General features: G+C 40.7%; 1 long non-coding RNA gene across 1 annotated transcript; it reads right to left on the bottom strand.

Moving 5' to 3' along the window:
* Positions 1-2,273: 2,273 nt before the first annotated feature.
* LOC124090633 (uncharacterized) lies at positions 2,274-17,591 on the bottom strand. The gene is made up of 3 exons (XR_006851186.2): positions 16,025-17,591; positions 14,820-14,955; positions 2,274-2,410 (listed from the first exon to the last, which is right to left on the bottom strand). It is a non-coding gene; the product is annotated as an uncharacterized LOC124090633 (long non-coding RNA).
* Positions 17,592-19,184: the final 1,593 nt, after the last annotated feature.

Genomic DNA, 19,184 nt, shown 5'->3' with positions numbered 1-19,184 from the left:
ACTAAATTGGAACCAGTGGGAAGGTGAAACCGTGAAGAGCCCGCCTTTGCAGAGCACCTGATTTAGATCAGCTCAGCCCATGTTTATGGAAGGTCTATTGTGTTCCAGGCCTTAGCAAAACCCCGAAGTTAGACAAAACCAGACTTGTTCTCCAGGGGCTTGGCAGGGAATCCAGGTGAGCAAGGAAATGATTAGTCCTGAAAGTAAGGTTGAGAGAGGCTCTTAGGTCCTGAGGACAAGCCCCTCATCTGGAACTGGAGAGGTCTGGAGACTTCTTGTCTTGGAGGATGGGTGAGAGAAGGCTTCCTGAGTGACATGGCAGGGATGAGTGAAGTAGTGAGGGGCAAAGGAGAGGGAGGCATTTAGGTTGAGCAAACCACATGAATAAAGGCCAGAAATCTGTGAAGGTCATTTACCTGGCCTTGGAAGTGATGTTCAGGGCAGCAGTAGCACTACTGATGCTACCCCAGGTGTCCCAGTACAGAAGACCTGCTTGTACCATAGGCTTGTCCTGCACCACCATGGCAGAGGGAGAGGGCACCCTCTCCAAGGGTGCTAACAGTACCTGGCTGGCTTTTGCTCCTTGAAAACATACAGCTGGGACCACCACAGAAGCTCACTGCCTATTTTACAGATTTCTAAAGCAGATTTTCACAAATGTAATCTGAGGCCCACTTACACCAGAATTGCATAAATTATTTTTTAAATTGTGTTTCCACAGACAACTATATACCTGATGAATAAAAAAAAAATCTAGGGATGGGTAAATAATATGCATTTTGAACAAGAATCAGGTGAAAATTGGTACATAATAGTTTGGGAGTCACTTTCAGTAAGATTAGAGCAGGAATTCTCAGCCTTGAGCAAATATTAGAATATCCTGGGGATTTTTTATAGCAAAACAACCCTTAGGGCCCGCTAGCAGATTTTCCGACTCACATGTTTTGGGAAAGGGTGGTGAATATTGGCATTTTTTAAAAAACCCTGCAAGGCAATTCTAATGTCTGCTTAAAGGATTTCTGATAATTAGATTGAGAGTACCAATAGAAACACAGCACATCAAAATTTGTGAAACTAACTAAAAGCCATGCTTTGAGGGAAATTTTTGGCAATAAAAGCTTGCACTGGGAAATAAAAATGGTTTCAAATTAATGATCTAAATTTTACCATAAGAGACTACAAATGGAAGCAAAACAAATCCAAAGCAAGCAGAAGAAAGGAAATAACAGAGAACAGAAATGAGTGACCTTGAAAACAGATAAACAACAGGCATGAACAATAAAACCAATAGCTGGTGGTTTGCCAAACACAGTAAAACTGATAGACCGCTAGCCATCCTGCCCAGAAAAACTGAGAGAACACAAAAATTACAAATTTTTGGAAGAGAAAATATCATTGCAGATATTAAAAATACAATGAGAGAATACCAGAAATAGCTCTGTACCCATAATCTCAATAATTTTGATGATATGCACAAATTCCTTGAAAGATGGAAATTCAACTAGAGAGGTCCTGATCAGTTCATACTCTACAAGAAATTAAATTTGTGATTAAAAAAATAAAAAACAAACAAGTAGAAATCTCCAGGCACAGGGGATTTTACTTGTGAATTCTGCCAAATATTTAATGAAGAAATAATTCCAATTTCACAATTTTTTCCAGAAGTACAAGTGGAGATAATACTTCCCAACATGTTTTATTATACAACTATTGATTGGATATGAAAACTAGACAAAAGTATTACAAGAAAGTAAGACTACAGACAAATATCCCTCTTGAACATAGACACAAAGTCCCTCAACTAATAAAAATAATATGCAAAAAAGGATAATATGTCATAATCAAATAGGATTTATAGAAGGTATTCAGACTCGTTCATCTTAGAAAAACCAATCACTATAATTCACCATATGAAGAGATGAAAGAGGGAATATCATGTGGCCATCTCAACAGACCCAGAAAAGCCCTGTGTTACTAAATGTAACACTTATTAATCATAAAAATTCTCAGAAAACTGGTACTATAAGGAACCCTCCTAATTATTTTTTTTAATTTTTTATTTGTTCTAACTAGTTATACATGATGGCTGAATGCATTTCATTTTATTGTACACAAATGGAACACAACTTTTCATTTCTCTGGTTGTACATGATGTAGAGTCCCACCATTTGTACAGACATACATATACCTAGGGTAATGATGTCCTTCTCATTCCACTATCTTTCCTACCCCCATATCTCCTCCCCTCCCCTCCCCACCCTTTGTTCAATTCGAAGTTTCTCCATTCTTCCAATGCCTCCTCCCCCTATTATGGATCAGCATCCACTTATCACGGAGAACATTCAGACTTTAGTTCTTGAGGATCAGTTTATTTTGCTTAGCATGATTTTCTCCAGCTCCATCCATTTCCCTGCAAATGACATAATTTTATTTTTTTAATGCCGAGTAACATTCAATTGTGTATATATACCAGTTTCTTTATTCATTCACCTATTGAAGGGCATCTAGGTTGAGGAACCCTCCGAATGCTGATAAAAAGCATCCCTCGAGAACTTACAACTAACAACACACTAAATATTGAAGGGAAGATATAGTATACCTATCTATATGGCTAAAATAAGATAAAACATCCCCCCAAAATGTTGAGAACCTAATCCCTTTCCCCTGAGATTGGGAACAAGACAAGATGCATGCTCTCATTAATTCTACACTTCACCATCCTCCAAGTGTTAGTAATAATAAGGCAAGAAAAGAAAAAGGAAAACAAAGTTTATAAAGAAAGAAATAAAACTGTTTTTAATCACAGAAAACTCCAATAATTCCACAAAAAAGACTTCCAGAACTAGAAAAGTTGCAGGGTATAAAGTCAATACACAAAATCAGTTGCATTTCTCTATACTAGCAATGAACAATTAGAGAATTGTTTTTGAAAGTTCCATTTACATTATCATCAAAAGTAGAAAATGTTTAAATATAAATCTAACAGAAGACTGTGAGAACTCTACTCTAAAAAGTACAAAGCGCATATTAAACCAAGGAGAACTAATTAAATGGAGTGATAGCCATGCATACAAATCTGGAGAGACGTTAATCTCCCCAAAACTGACCTATAGATTCAGTGCAATTCCAATCAAAAAAAATCTCAGCAGGATTTAATCAACATGCTGATTCTAAAATATCCTTGGAAAAGCAAGGGAACCCAAACAGACAAAGCATTATTTAAAAAGAAGAAAGTTGGTGTTCTCTGATTGTAAGAACTGCTTAAAAGCTAGAGTAATCAAGACAGGTATTGGCAGAAAGAGACAAATAAGTAAATGAAACAAATAGGAAAAGAGCAGTCAGTCCAGCAATAACCCATATGTATATGATCAACTGGTTTTAGAGAAATATATAAAGGATATTCCATGGAGAAAGAATAATCTTCTCACCAAATGTCACTGGAACCACTGAATTCCATGTGCAAAAATAAATAAATAAACCAATAGCTTCAATTCATAATATATACAAAAATTAACTCAAAAGGGATCACAAACTTAAATATAAAATTTTTAAATTTCTAAGAGAAAATCTTTGTGCTTTTGAATTAGATAAAGGATTAATGAATTAGATAAAGGACTATGTGCCGCCCATACTTAAAGAGTGGGCAATTATGCTCCCCTCCTCTAAGGCAGACTCTCTAAAAACTTTATACATCAGAATACATCAGAAGCACAATCCATAAAAGAAAAATTGGTAAACTGAGCTTTATAAAAATTAGGAATTTATGCTCCTCAAAAGATGCGTTAAGAGAATAAACAAGATTGCATGAAAGTTTCAAGGTGCGCATCTGATAAAAAACTCATATTCACAATACATGAAAAACTGTCAAACTTCAAAGATTGGAAAACAATAAAAAAAAGATAATTGGGCAAAAGATATCAACAGAAACTTTTTAGTTTCATAGATGTACTATGTTCATAGATGTACTATGTCTATTCATGTGATTAAAATGAAATAAATTAATCACATTAATAAATGGCATGCTAGTGATGACGCAGAGCAGATGAAACATTCAGGCATTGATGGTAGGGATGCCAAACAATACAACCTTTGGGAAAGTAATTTGGCAGGGTTCTTTTAATTGATAAATTAAAAAATATTTTAAGGCTCACAGAGAAACTGAGCATTTATCATAGAGCTCTATCCACAGCATAGAGCTATGGATAATTTCTTCTATTACATCTTACTTTAGTATGGTATATTCATTACAATTAATAATCCAATATTGATAGATTACTATCAACCAAGTCTGCAGCTTATCCCCAGTTCCTTATTTTTACCTAATGATTTTTTGTTTTTTCCAGGAGCCCCTCAAATTCATTACGTAATATGAGTCGTCCGGTCTCCTTGGGCTTCTCTCAGCTGTGCAGTCTCTCAGCCTTCCCTGGTGTTTGATGAGCTTGACAGTTTTGAGTAGTACAGGTATATTTTAGGACACCTCTTTATCGGAGTTTGCCTCTCTCTGGGAGATGTTTTTCTCACGATTAGACTTGGTTATACAAGTCAGATCACGGAGCTAAAATGTCACTTTTATCACATCATATCAGGAGTACATGCAATCAGTGTGATTTTTGACTGTTGGCCTGGACCTTGACAACGTGGCTGTGGCAGTATTTGTCAGATGTCTCAACCTTAACCTACTCTTATTCACTACCACTGTCCCTTTCCATACTATGCACTTTGGAAGGAAGCCAACATGTGCAGCTCATACTTAAAGAGTGGGCAATTATGATCCCCTCCTTAGGGAATACTCTCTAAATACTTTATTTGAAATCCTTCTGCATGGGAAATTCATCCCTCCTCCCCTATTTATTAAATTTTTCCATCACTTGTTTCATGTCAGTACAGATCTCTTTTATACTTTGGCCTATAACCCAATATTCTTGTCTTTTCTTGCTGCAGTCTGGCTGGGCACAAAATCACGAGCCACTCAAGCAGGAATAAACTTTATTTCCAAAACTCCCATGAATGCCACGCACGTGCGGACTTCTCCCGGGACACACCACACCAACAGGAACTCCCTCCTCCGGAAATCCCTCCTACCGCATTTCCCCAACCAATGGGAACTCTCCGGGAGTCCCCGCGAGAGCTCCAAAGTAGCAGGCTGAGGCGGACAGCAGGGGTCTAATATCCAATTGAATATACATCTTAACATAACCATTATCATCTCAATGGCTTGCTGGTGTCACCTTTCAACCAAAAATGCCGTGCGTCATTCCTACTCGGCTATGGCTCTCAGCATTTTCTTTCTTGCTTAAATTGTTCCAGCTGTGACTACTGGGAGGTCTTTCAGGGGGTGTCCTATGCACCTCTGACACTTTTCATTTTGTTTATTCTATGTTTTAATTCTGTTGGTGGTTATCTGACTATAGACATTTGTCAGACTCACAGAACTCTACACTAAACAAGAGTGAATTTTACTATACATAAATTTTACCTTAATCAAAGAGTCTAATAAAGCAACTACATATTGACATAAGGAAATGCTTGTGTTTAATGATGAGTGGTAAAGGAGAATATTCCCTATGTCCTCAACTACTAGAAATCATGCAGTCATAGTAAGACATAAAAAACCAGCACAAATTTAATAATTATCTGTGTGTAGGAATACAGATATAATTCCCTTTTATCAACCTTTTTGATATCACTTCATAATGATCGAAGAAAATTTGTTTAAGGAAAAGCCATAAACTTTTATATAAATGTGAGGGACACAGTAAACTGCTCTTCGTGTGACCCATAGCTCCTTATGAACCATTCATCCAGCAAATGTGCAGAAAGCAGAATCAGCCCTTTGAATACAGCCATGTCACCCAGGAATGCTCATCTGCTGAAAATGTCTCAGTGGCCCAGGCTGAAACGATGCTCTTCCCTGTGCCTGACATTCAGTGGCCTCTTTCTGCTGACTGGGAACTCACCAGTCTTCACTTTAAACACTGATGAAGTCTGGCTGTCTCAGGGTTGTGACTTCAAGCGTGGGGCAGCAAATGGAAGAGCGGTGTCCTCCTCTGCAGCTCATTAAACCACGGAAAACTAGCCCAACCAAGCTTAATATCTCCCCAGTAGGGATTAGTTCAGCATTAATTTGCATTTCTTCCTCTGGGATCAGTATTTAATAGTACATTTTAGTATCTAACCTTGAGGTGATCCACATATATATCAGATAAATGGGACTTAAAGAACACTCATTCTTATCACCCTCAGCTAGGTCCTGGTTGTAAGCTTCAGGATGGGAAATCTGTTTCTAGAAGTACATTTCCTGACATGTCACCTGCTCTCTGCTCTGTCCCTCTCCTTCATTATTCACCCACCAGCAAATATTTATTGGGCATGTACTATAGGAAGAAGTGGTGCTAGTCCTTTAAAAGCCTACAGGATGAACAAAATAGGTGCTAGCCATGGGGGGTTCAGTCTAGAAGGGATATGGACATATAGACACACACACACACACACACACACACACAACCAGCAACAAATCATGATACACAGATGAGAACAAAAGGCAAGTGCTAGAAGAAGAACTGATGGTAGCATTCCCAAGATTGGGACCTCAGGGTAGAAAACCCAGCAAATGAGTAGAGAGGAAGATGGAATCTGAGAGTCTTGATGTCATGCAAAGAATTGCTGACCTTTCTTCCGGCCTCAGAAAGGTGGTGGAAGGTTTTGAGCAGTCTCATGAGCACAGCTCTCATTTATAAATGTCATTCCAGAAGCCTAGGCTGGATCCATCGAATGAATAGTACAAATAAACATTTTGAAAGGATTGAAAGATAAAATTGCAGACATTTCTTGGAAGATGGGGGTTTTTTATTTTAAAAAAATTTTAAGAGTCAAAACGGTGAGGTCATACGGTACAGAAAGAATTGCAGTAGCAAAAGAGAGATAAAATTCTGACGTTTCCTGGGAATCGCAGGCACTACTCGATGACTACAGGGCAGAGTGAGTGCAGGGGATACAGGACATCAGGCCTGCTAGGTATTTTGGACACTGATTACAAAGGAAGGTAAATGTCATGAGAAGAAATCTGGACAACTCTGTGGGTAACTGGAAACCATTAGAAACTTTAGAGTCTGGAGAAGGGCTGGGCATCACTGCACCTGAGCTTCAGGAAGATTCAATTCTGAGCAGATGCAAGATAAACAGGAACATGAACTTCACACAACCTATTAGGTACTGACAGAGCTCTGAGAAGGATGCTGGACCCCCTGCATTTTCAGTGTCATCTGAAGACCTTTTGCTTTCTATAGATCCACATAAATCATGCCTGACAGGTGGATCCAGTCGTCATCTCATGCGCACAAGCAGTTTAACACAGGGAGAAGGAGAGTCATTTCTAAGAACCATTAACTCTGGGAACTCCATGGCCCAGCAAAGCCCATGGTCTAGTCATGGTGGAAAAAATCCAATCATCTAGCAAATGTGCAGAAACAGACTACTTGATTCAAAGAATGCACAATTTTGCCTGCAATGAATGTAAACAAATCCCCTAAAACAACTCTTTGAGGAACAAGGTAAACAGAATGCAGACATTCCTTGATTGACTTTCTGTGGTCCATGGATTTGGGGGAAATTGCATATGAATGTAAATTCTCCTACTCACGGCTGACAGTCGTTTGTCAGCAGTGTTGTAAGTACATTGTCTGTGGGAGATTTCTTCCAATGAGAGCCCTGGGAATATTCCAGAAGCCTGTGGTGAATCCATCTAGAAAGCAAAGAATCCTTTTGTTATTTGTTTCCTAAGTTTGAGTTTTTGCATGCTGGGTTTTTATTTTATTTTATTTTTTTTTAAAGCAACACAAAATGGGCAAGACATATCCACTGTGGACTACAAAACATTGCTGAGAGAATAAAAGATGGCCTAAGGAAATAGAAAGATAAGCCATGCTCATGGATCAGAAGACTCAATGTTATTCAGATGTCAGTTCTTCCAATCAAAATCCCAAGGAGGTTTTGATGGTCAAAACTGATAAATTGATTCTAAATTTATAAAGTATCATAAAGGTTATCATCACCACACTAACTTGGAAAGGAAAAAAAAGTTGGGTCACTTATCCTACCTGGTTTTAAGAATTATTGTAACTCTACAGTTATGACGACACTATCACATGATAGTGGCATAAACACAGTCAGACCTAGCCAAACAGCAGAAGAGAGGGTCCAAAAACAGAGGTGTACATGGTAGAAACAAAGTTCAAAGATACATTTCCTGCTTTAAAGAGGTTCAAAGTCTACATGAAGATTCTCAGCAGGATAAAAATTATAACAGTGTAACACGTGCTACCAGAGCCCAGATTTGGGGCCTTTTGTATCCCTAAGTGTATCCAGGAGGTTTCTGTAGGGGAACTAACATCTGGGCTGAATGCTGAAAGATTGACATCTGCAAGATGAAGGAGTGAGACAGCAGCATTCCTTCCAGGTGGCACCATATGGGAAGGAGAAGAGGCACAAAGGGACCCAAGGCAGACTGGCAACTACAGGTTGTTCCACACAGAGCTGAAGCATGGTGCAGGCTGGGGAGAGAGAAGAGAGAATGTAAATGAAAACCAGAGACACAGAACGACAAGGCCAATGTGCCCAAACAGGCTGGAATTTATTACCAAAGTGATCAAAAAACTTTAAAAATTTGTATGCAGGACTGTGACATGGTCATAGCTGTGTTTGGATAATTGGAATGATAAGATGTGAATCAGATAATTTAGAATTAAAGGCAGGAAGACCTGCCAGGATGCTACTGAATATTCCAGGTGGGACACTGTGGAGGTTCACCCTAAGATGAAGGCAGCCAGCTGGTGAGAAGAGACAGCCTGGAGAGAGATTCAAATGCTGTAATCAGGAGAATCTGACTGCTTAGACGTGGAGCTGAGAAGACGGCGGGAATGACTTATTGTTGGTTTTCTCACCTCTGTTTTCTGTGGTGTAACCTAAAGTCTCTTATTTTAATTAAAAGTGAAAAGTTTTTCAAAGCTCTCTTTCCACAGACACCCCTACTCCAGAGTAGAGGCTGGTAGGAAACCCTGAGGTCAGGCATCGTGGCCACCTGTGCCACTCTCGTATCTCATACCGTGTCCAACTGATACTCCTTTGCCTGCTGCATTCCACATGTTCTGCCCACCATGTGCCCAGCAGAACATTCAGGGATGGACGGTGCAGAATGTGATCCTGGCGCTGTGCCGTGGTGCTCTTGTCTCAATGGGGGTTAATATGAACGCATTCTCAGTCACTAAATAACACACTGGTGCACCCCAGGCCAGGCTTTCAGCGTTCCCTTTCCTAGTAAAGCTGTAAAGGCCCTCGCAGGTCTGCAAGTGATTTATTAGCCTCAAGTCCTGCCAAACTGTGGCCCAGCACTCTCCAGACTCTAGACTATAAATGGCCGGAGAAAGAACAGAAAAGGGGCAGAGTTGAAAGGCCAGTGGGCAACTGTTTTTCTTTAGCTCTGTCTGAACTGAGTGATCAGCCCACTGGGTTCCACCCGGCCACAGCCACCCCACCTTCCAAAATTCAGTGAGACAACTCACGTGACCTCATCTCAGAGCGGTCACTGAGACTAGCAAAGTTCTCAAGAGCCAAAAGCCCTATCATATATATTCCCAAGACTACTGTTTATGTCTTGTTAAGCCACAGAGAACATTCCACTGTACAAAGTCAGCTTATCACAAGATTTTTTTTTTTTTTTAGGGGACAAATAAAGAAAGCCCTAGAGAGGAAACCCAGGGCTTTGTGCATGCTAGGCAAGCAGTCTGTCACTGAGAGGCATCCCCAGCCATTTTATTATGAGACAGGGTCTCGCTAAGTTGCCCAGGCTGGCCTTGAATTTCCATTCTGTCTGCCTCAGCCTCCCAACTAGCTGGACTTACAGGCATGTGCCACTGTGCCCAGCTCACAGACAGCCCCTTTGGAAACCACTATGTACCTACAGACATATTTGGAACCAGTTCCCAGTGGGGACTGTGATGAAGAAAACTCATTACAATCACCTGGAAGCCTTTCAAACTATCCCTCCTACCTAAATCAAAGGCTGTGGCTACTTCCCTCACTCCTGGGTAACTGGGAATCCCTGCTGTCCTAAGCCACAGGCAGGTGTTGGCATAACCTTTATGTATGTGTGGTGAGAAGGTGCCAAGGGAGGCTCCAACAGCACACATCGGCAGGGAGGCTACTGGAGAAGCCCACAGATAGGCTGAGGTTTGTGCCCATCGCTGAAAGGAGCAAGGCCTAGTGGTAAACCCTGTGTTATACAAAGCAGAAGATCAAATCAGGACACAGCGAGGGCTTGAGAAATGAGCTTCAATCACTGAATCAAGCAAAGCCAAAGCCAATGACAAAGTGCTCTGTTGCATTCCTGGTCCGTTTGGCCTACTATAACAAAAATGATCAGAACCAGTGGTTTAAACCATAGGCATTTATTTCTCAGCATTCTAGAGGCTGGGAAGTCCAGCCTCTAGATCAGGGTGTCAGCATGATCAGATTCTAGTGGCAGCCCTCTTCTTACTTTGCAGATGGTCATCTTCTCACCACCGTGATCTCAGGGCAGACAGCAGAAAGAGAAGAAGCAAGCTCTCTCTTGTCTGGTCTTATGAGGACTCTAATCCTATTGTGAAGAATCCACCTTCATGATATAATCAATCCCAAAGGCCTTGCCTGCTTGAATCTCACCTCACATTGAGAGTTAGGGTTTAAACAATGCATTCAGGCAGGGGGAGGGGGAACAAACATGCAGTACCTAATAGTCAAGTATTATACCAGACACTTTTTATTATTTACTGGAATCTATGCACTTTCCTCAACTTCCTAACTCCTTTGCAGTTAGTAAAAACCATGTGTGTTAGTTCTGACCAATGGGAAGTGAGCAGAAGTGATGCATGTCATTTACAGGCTCAAGCATTTAAGAGACAGGGCTCAACCCTCCAGCTCACTTTCCCTTTGCCAGGCAATCTCAAAGTGGTATTTTGCACATGGTGTACCTACAGAATGCAAGAGACTGAGTTTTTTTTTTTTTTTTTTTTTAACGAGTTCTGGCAAGTTTGATTAAAGAAAAATTTTCCATGATTTACATTTCACCAGTCTGTTCTGGCATGCTTCTAATGACATCAGAATGACCGGGATCAATGATAGACAAGGTGCAGACTCTAATAATTTTCCACTTGCTATGCCCGATTCAATATCTTTGCCACTCTAGTGATGGATGCTAGTTTGGGCCAACATGGTATAGTACTCTATTTCAGAAATCCTCAAATCTGGACAGTTGTTGGTGAGGAATGACCAACTGTGCTTTGTCCTGTCTGATCATCTTCAGAGTCTGCTTGTACCCAGCACAACAGAACAAGCTGGAAGCTAGAGATGATTTGAGTCCAGAAAATTTTCACCCTCTTTGTGGCCACCATCTTCCTGACTTAGGTGCAGGATCTCCTTCAATTAAGAGAAGCTGGTAAAGTGGCTAAGGAGCTAAAAAAGACTGAGACTTTAAGTCACTGTTTGAAAGGAAATTGTCCATAGCAAGCTGCCCGGCTCGTAAGTGAGAAATAGTTGTTTATGTATTAAGTGACTGAGATTTGGGGATTTGTTTGTTACTTCGATAAAGCCTAGATTAGCCTGACTTACAGAGATAACAAGCAAGAAATCAAATCAGAGACTTGGGGACTATGTTGTCATGAAATGGCTTCAATCACTGAATTCAATTAAAACAAGATCCCTATAAGAATTAAAGCCAGGTCTGAGGAGGAGCAAAGACAACTTGCCTGAGTGCAGAGGCTCTCAGCTCCCTACCTTACTCATCCACATTCTAGGACTGGTATGAACCAGGGATGTGCTGAGTAGCCTACAGAACTGTTAGTCCAGTGGAATTAGAACAGACTGGGAAATTGGCATTATACTAAATTTTAAACTAGGCTTTTCTGTGTTGCATGAGGGGCTAGAAATTCTAAAACATAGTCATTTTACCAGAATTATCTCACCAACCACTCTCTGGGCCAGACCCTGACCTAGGTAGGCCCTGGCAGGCAGGGGGTGGGAAGCTTTAAGAGTGGCTAAGATAGAGCCCCATATTGCATTGAGCATTCCAGACCCATCTGCAGCAGAAACAGCACTGTACTGGAAGCCAGCAAACCTGAGCTACAATCTCAGCTTGACCTTAACCTTTGCCTTAGCCAAGACCTCACACCCACCTGTTTCATTTCTTTAACTATATAGAATGGAATATTTGCACTTCCTATATCCAGAACATTTCTAGCTCAGATTTTCTCTGAAAGGACTATGTGAGAGCATAAGAAGAAATTGATAACTACTGGACAGAGGGCGTGTGTGCCAGGAGGAGTATGTAGAAAGATCTGAATAATCATGTCAAAAACTTCTGAAAACCCTGGCTCTACCTCTTTACTCAGATCTCCAATGCCCAGTAACACCAGTGGTTGTTTAAAAATGTTATACACTCAAAACATGTTCCCTCTGTTTCTCTCTGGGTAAGATATACTATGTTTCCCCAGTAAGCTGGCCAACTTAGAAAATAATCATTCCTGCCTCATACTCTGGGGAAGACACCTTGAGAAAGCGTGAGGTCTTCTCTTATTATATCAGATAATTGGCTTCAGATATCCGCTTGTCTGCACTGAATGAGAATGATGTTCCCAAGAGTTTCTGTAACTATCGACTACAAAGCTCATCTTCAGAGATGTTTAAAGGCAAAATGCATTGCCTCCATAAACTATTATGCTGGTATTGATTTTTTTTCTGTCTACATAAAAGTTCTCTATTTCCCTGTCACTTGCTGATCAACCTAGTCTTTTTTTATATACCCAATATCAGAGTAGTTCAAAGACCTCACACTGAATTTTGTTTATGTTTCTCAAAAGGAACATTCTGCCTTTTATTAAAGGAGATTGCCTATGAAAATATAGTAAGGGTGGCTCTTACAAATGATCCACTGCCAAAATCCAATTCACATTCTACCTGGTGCCTTATCTCTCCTTGAAATCATTGTACAGCACAGAATAAGAAAAAGAACATGGGTTTTATTGTCAGAAAAACCTAGTTTTTAATTCTCGGCTCAGAAATTCATTGGTTATGTGGAACTTCAGCATGATTCTTAAATTGTTCCAGCCTCAGGAAAAGCAGGATGCCAATATCTTGCAGAATTTTTATGAAAAATTATGTGCTTACAACAAATTAGGTGCTCAAAATTCTATCTATAATTATAGACTGTAAGAGCCCAAAGCATCTTGGAGAAGACCTCATCTGATTTCTCACCTTACAGAGGTAGAACTAGGACTCAGAAAGAAAAGGGACTTGTCCTGCTCACTGGATGGTTTTACAGTCCCTTCAAATTCCACTAACATGTTGCCATTGCCACCGCCACTTGTCTGCCCCAAATTCCATCAAAGACACCCTCATTAAGAATTCCAGTGGAGTCATTTTAATTGATATTTTGCTGAACTTCCTGCAGATTTTGTAGGCTTCATATTTCTAAAACCTCCATTTACTCTATGCTTTCAAGACCCTCTTTCCCCCAGCATGCCAGATCTTTCTGATGAGATCTTGTTGGTCTCCTTAATTTTGCTGTCAATAAACTGGGCTCGTTTTTCAAATTCTCCCTCCCTCCTCCCTGCTCCTATACTAATATTTGTGGAATCCATTCGGTTTGGGTCAATACTATACCACACTCTAGTTTATGTCTTGACTATCTTCTATCAGAATTATTTACCCATTTACCTTCAACAGTATCCCAGCCTCCAAATATACACCCTCATAACCATTGCCCACAGCAAGCAGAAAAAAAACGTTGTCAGAAAGAGAACTACTCAAAGTGTGGTCCTCAAACAAATGAACAGTTTTCTGAATAAGGAACTTACGCCAGAATATGAATCAACTACATCATTAAGCTTGCTGTTTAGTTCAGCTGACTTTAATTTTTTAACAGCTAGATTTATCCAATGAAAGAAGTTATTGATTTAAAAGAGCAGCACCTTCTTATAACATCACAGATCAGCACCTGAATAGGATCAATCTCCAAAATCTCAGGGACCCCACATGGTGTGCAAGATGCTCTGTGAGCTGACACCTCCTCTTCAGCTCCATCCATCACTATGACCAACCCCATCTTTTCTGCTCCAACAACACTGACCTGCTCTAATCCTCTCCTCCCTGCCCACAGCCATCCTCCCCAGCAAGTCCACACTTGCAAGAAACACGCAAGGATACATTTCCTCCAGAAAGTTTCCCTATCATCATCATCACCCCATCTTACTCCCTGCTGTACCTCCATTGGTTCTTACACATCTCATTCACTCTACCAACCATATGTGTGATAATCATGTACTCATGCCTCTTCAACCAAAACATTAACTCCTTGAAGAGATTATATGCACTCTGTTAGTCAGAATAGGTAAGAGAGCCACTTCAGTAACAAATAAACCCTGAAATCTCAGCAGATTAACAACATTAGAGATCATTTCCTGCTTACACAAAGTCCCATGCAGCAATCTCTGATCAGATAGTTACTCAAATGGATCTCCTACATGGGTAACACAGGACCAGAATCTTTGATCTAGTGATGGTGTTAAATTCTGCAACCTGGAACTCCATTTCTGTATTTACTGCTTTTATCTGACAATGATGAACAAAAGAGAGAAAGAAAGACCATGAAGATGTGTTAGCAGTGAGGGCTGGAAGTGGCTTGCATTACTCAAATCCATTAGCCAGACTCCAGTCACATGGTTTTACCTGACTGCAATCTGCTGGAGAAATAAAAGTTAGTCATGTGCCTTGGAGGAAAAGGAAATACCCACATGAACATCTACCAAGGGCCAAGCCACAACATCCCTGAATTTCTAGCACCTATCAGTGCCAGGCATGATGCTATGGGTCCTCGGTGAACACTTCTTTAGAGGGCGATGGCTGTCATTTTCAGGCAAGTCTTCACATCTAGAACAGAAGATGGGGACTGACTGAGTTAGGGAAAGAAGGTGCCTCCTTCATTCATCTTCGGCCAATGGGAGCAACTAGAGGCCACCACAGGCTCATAAGAAGAGAAGGGCAAAGGGATGGGGACATAGCTCAGTTGCTAGAGTGCTTGCATTGCATGCACAAGACCCTGGGTTCAATCCCCAACGCACCCCCCCCCAAAAAAAGAAGAGAAGGGCAAGTGAAATGCCATGGGAAAGCCATCAGGAAGCCCCCTGCTGGGTCCTCTTGACAGACAGGCTTGTTTGAGGTTTGGCAAGAGGCATCAATTCTACTTTGCCATTTCAGGCAACAAGTTCATTGCTTGATGAAGCATTTTCAAAACCCTTCCCTCATTTATCTTTCTATATCCATCTTTCATTTCCGGCACCTTAGATAAAAAAATAAATAAATAGTCTTGCGTTCCATTTCTAAAGACCCCCACACTCATTTCTTTTCTGTATGTCTCAGTTTCCTGAGAAAATCTTTAAAGTTTCCATTTAAACTCAAGTAGCTCTCTCATATTTTAATTTAAACCATTCCTGCAAAATCTCTTGATCTCAACTTTATATGGCACTCTTTAAACAAAACATAAATTCAGGGCTCAAACAGCTTAAAACAAGAGTCCCCTGTTAAAGGAACAGTGTTTAATAGTAAGAGTTATTAAATAATCAATCCAAATTTCAGAATGGTATTAATAGAAGATCGTATGAGATGTATCAAAAACACACCACACTCTTGGGAAACAAGCAACCCACTTTAAATATTGGCATATTTCCCGCTTTCAGAAGTGAGATTAAAGTGCTCCATTCAGTCTGGCCACTAGTCGGAGAGAATAATGACTTTAAACTATTTGTTACCTAATGAATGTAACATGTTGAAACATCCATTCCAATGGCACCCATTAGAGAGTCTGAAGAAGAGGATCCTCTGCTCTGTGGAATGCAGACGTCAATCCTCGGGAGCACAGAATCTTCCCTCTTAGAGGGACAAGGACGAGCCAACGCAGTAGCCCATTTGGACACCCCCGACCTCTACTTCTTTCCCTTACCATGTCCACACACTGGCGTCAGGTTCAGAAGATGGATCCTCAACTTCAACACTGCATCTCATTTGCCATTTGCCTTTTCAAGAGACGTTTATGAGAAAAAAAAAAAATCAGACCGAAGAAGCGTTTGCCTTCAAGCATTCAGCTGGCCCCATGCCACACTGGGAGCAGCTCTCTTGCTACACCTATGGTCTGTCCTGCTCTTTGTCAGCCAACATTTGAACAGTCATTTGTACACAAAAGTCATTAATGCATGGGCTTATTCATGACATATTTGAATATTGATAATGCACAGGGCACTGGCTAGCATCCCTGATGATTGTTACATACAAAGCAGGAAACCTACCTCAAGGAGCTTATAAGCAGATAAGGGGGAAAAAGCATAGACATTAATAATTAAATTTCAAAAATATTTACTGCATACCTGTTCATGCCAAATATTGTGCTTAGCCTGAGGATTAAAAGTACATGAGATTAGATAGACACAAATAATAACCATGTGTATAAAGTAAAAGCATGTGGGACATTGAATACGATAGTGATAATGGTAACAGTGGTAATAAATGATAACCAATTTAGGGGGGGAGCAGTACTAGGGATTGAACTCAGGGGCACTTGACCACTGAGCCACATCTCCAGCCCTATTTTGTATTTTATTTAGAGACAGGGTCTCACTGAGTTGCTTAGTGCCTCGATTTTTTGCTGAGGCTGGCTTTGAACTTGAGATCCTCCTGCCTCAGTCTCCCGCACTGCTGGGATTACAGGCATGCGCCATTGTACCCAGCTGTGATATTCAAATTTTTAAAAACACTGAGGCTGGACATGGTAGTTGCATGCCTATAATCCCAGTAGCTTGGGAGATGGAGGCAGGAGGATTGCAAATTCAAAGCCAGTCTCAACAACTTAGCAAGCCCTAAGCAATTTAGCAAGACTCTGTCTCAAAATATAAAATAAAATGGGCTAGAGATGTGGCTTGATGATTAAAGACCCCTGGGTGCAATCCCTGGTACAAAAAAAATAAAAAAACTTGTTGAGTTACTATGTGTTTACAGAAAACTTTCTAGTCGTTTTATCACCATAATTTTATAGGTGCTAGTATTCTTATCTCCATTATATGACTGAGGAAAGGGAAGCATAGATTAAGCAGCCTAACGTCCTCAGCACTATGTGGTGGATCTACACCAGAAATACACTTGGATCTTGGATACACTTGGATCTACCTCCAGAAATACATCATTCATGTTTGGAATGTGACTGGAAATGGAACCAGAGAAGCTCCCATGGAAGACATGACAGTTTGCTAATTGCTGAAGATGAGCATAGAAAGATGGAGAAAGAAGGCCAGGCTTTGCAGGGAAGGGAATGACAGCATGTGAAAGAACGTGCCACATTCAGGAACTGGTGAGTCAAGTGTGCCTGGAGCCCCACAGGGGACTTGCAAGGAAGATGGCAGAAGGTGAAGTGGGAGAAGTAGGTGGAGGTCAGGGTGTGTTCCGCCGTCCTCAGGAGGACAAACTGCAGGCGGCATGTGATAGGAAGTTATGCTCAATCTGGGGTCCAGGAAGGAGCCTCATGGAAAGTACTGACCCCCCCCCCAACCTCATGCCCTCCCTTTCTCATTCCTGTCCAGCTGCTAATAATATTTACTTGCTTTTAACCAACGTTCACCTCTCTGTAGCATGTGATTCAACTTTCATTCTTGACGAATTTTCTGGGAATTGCCACCATCTCAAATATCTGCCCCTTTGAAAGAAGCTGAGAATTTGTTGTTTTAATGAAAATCCATCCAGAATAATGAAAACAACTGCACTTGAGAAATCAATGTACTTTACAAATCACCTTTAAAAGTCAGGTCAACTTGAGGTCTAAATTATCTGATGGCGCCTCCTGAAAGAAATTGTATTTATTTGTTTTCATATTTTAGAAAGGAATCAGAGTTCATGGCTACAGGTCTTCAAAGAAGCATTCTGAAGTCCAGAAGGTGAATCTGCATGTGGAGCTGATTAGCAACCCTCAGGCTCCTTCTGTCACAGGTGCCTCGCTTTTCCGGGCCTGCTCTCCATCTCTAGAACCCAAGATGTGGAATCGCTGCACTGGTTGTGCTGAAAATAGAGAATCCAGTTCATTGTTGCCTTTATATCGAAACCAACAACAACAAAAATGTAGGCTACTGCCACTTGAATGGTCACCAGGCATTTCCATGTCAGTCAAATCAAGCTGTGACACAATTACTCTTTAATCTCTAACAAAAGAAGGAGCAGTAAGTGGTCACCATGTCTTCCTAGGGTGGACCAAGGGGCAAGAGGAGAGGGCAGCAGTGGAGTGCTGTGTGAAATCTGAGAAGAAGTGTCCCTGAAACCTAAAATGTCTAGGGACTTGTCCCTTTCTCCACTTCAATCAAAATTCTCCCAGTTGCAAAACACTCTGTGTTCATATGTTCATTTCTGCTGGTCCTTATTTCTTACACTGGATGATAAACACAAAAATATCAAACTTTCATTATAACAGACAGCAAATAAGTTATCTTCATTTATACTTTCATGCTAAAGACTAAAAATGTACCTTTATAAAACTTTCTGTTATACATAATTTTATTTACTACCTACAAGAGGTATCATAATCATTGCTATCTACAGATAAAGGAATTGAGGTCCTGAGAAACTAGGTGAAGGTCATCCAACTGGAATAGTGACAGAGCTTGGACATCAGCATAGATTTTCTGAAGCCACTTTGTTAGCTCTGTGGACTCAGAGAACTTTACAGATGTGGTTTCCTCTATGCCCTCATCAAATCTTGATTCACACACTAGAGAAACATATAGTAAGTACCATCCATGTGACATCAGTGACACAGGCTGCAGGGCACACTCTTGTCACAAGTGGTGCCACATAACTGATCAGGAAACTAGGCTCAGGCCTTTCATCCCCTGCTACCCTTTTAAGCACTCTTTTGACCTCTGTCTCAATGATACCAAGAACTTTTGCAAATATAAGGTGTTTTTCTATAAAAAAAACAGGAAAGAGGAACTTTATAGCCTTGTAAACCTCTGCAAGAAAATTCTGGGTAAAACAGAAAAAATGAGCAGGGCTCATCCTGGCTACTCTTCAAAAGGTGTACAGATAATTAATCCTACTAGCTCCAATAGACAGATGCAGCCCAGATG

This window comes from Marmota monax, unplaced genomic scaffold, assembly GCF_021218885.2.
Source record: "Marmota monax isolate L192 unplaced genomic scaffold, Marmota_monax_Labrador192_F-V1.1 WCK01_AAM20220418_F8-fsc00010, whole genome shotgun sequence".
Lineage (NCBI taxonomy): Eukaryota > Metazoa > Chordata > Mammalia > Rodentia > Sciuridae > Marmota > Marmota monax.
The sequence above is the reverse complement of the archived record's forward strand: the minus strand, read 5'-3'. Positions and strand labels throughout refer to the sequence as shown.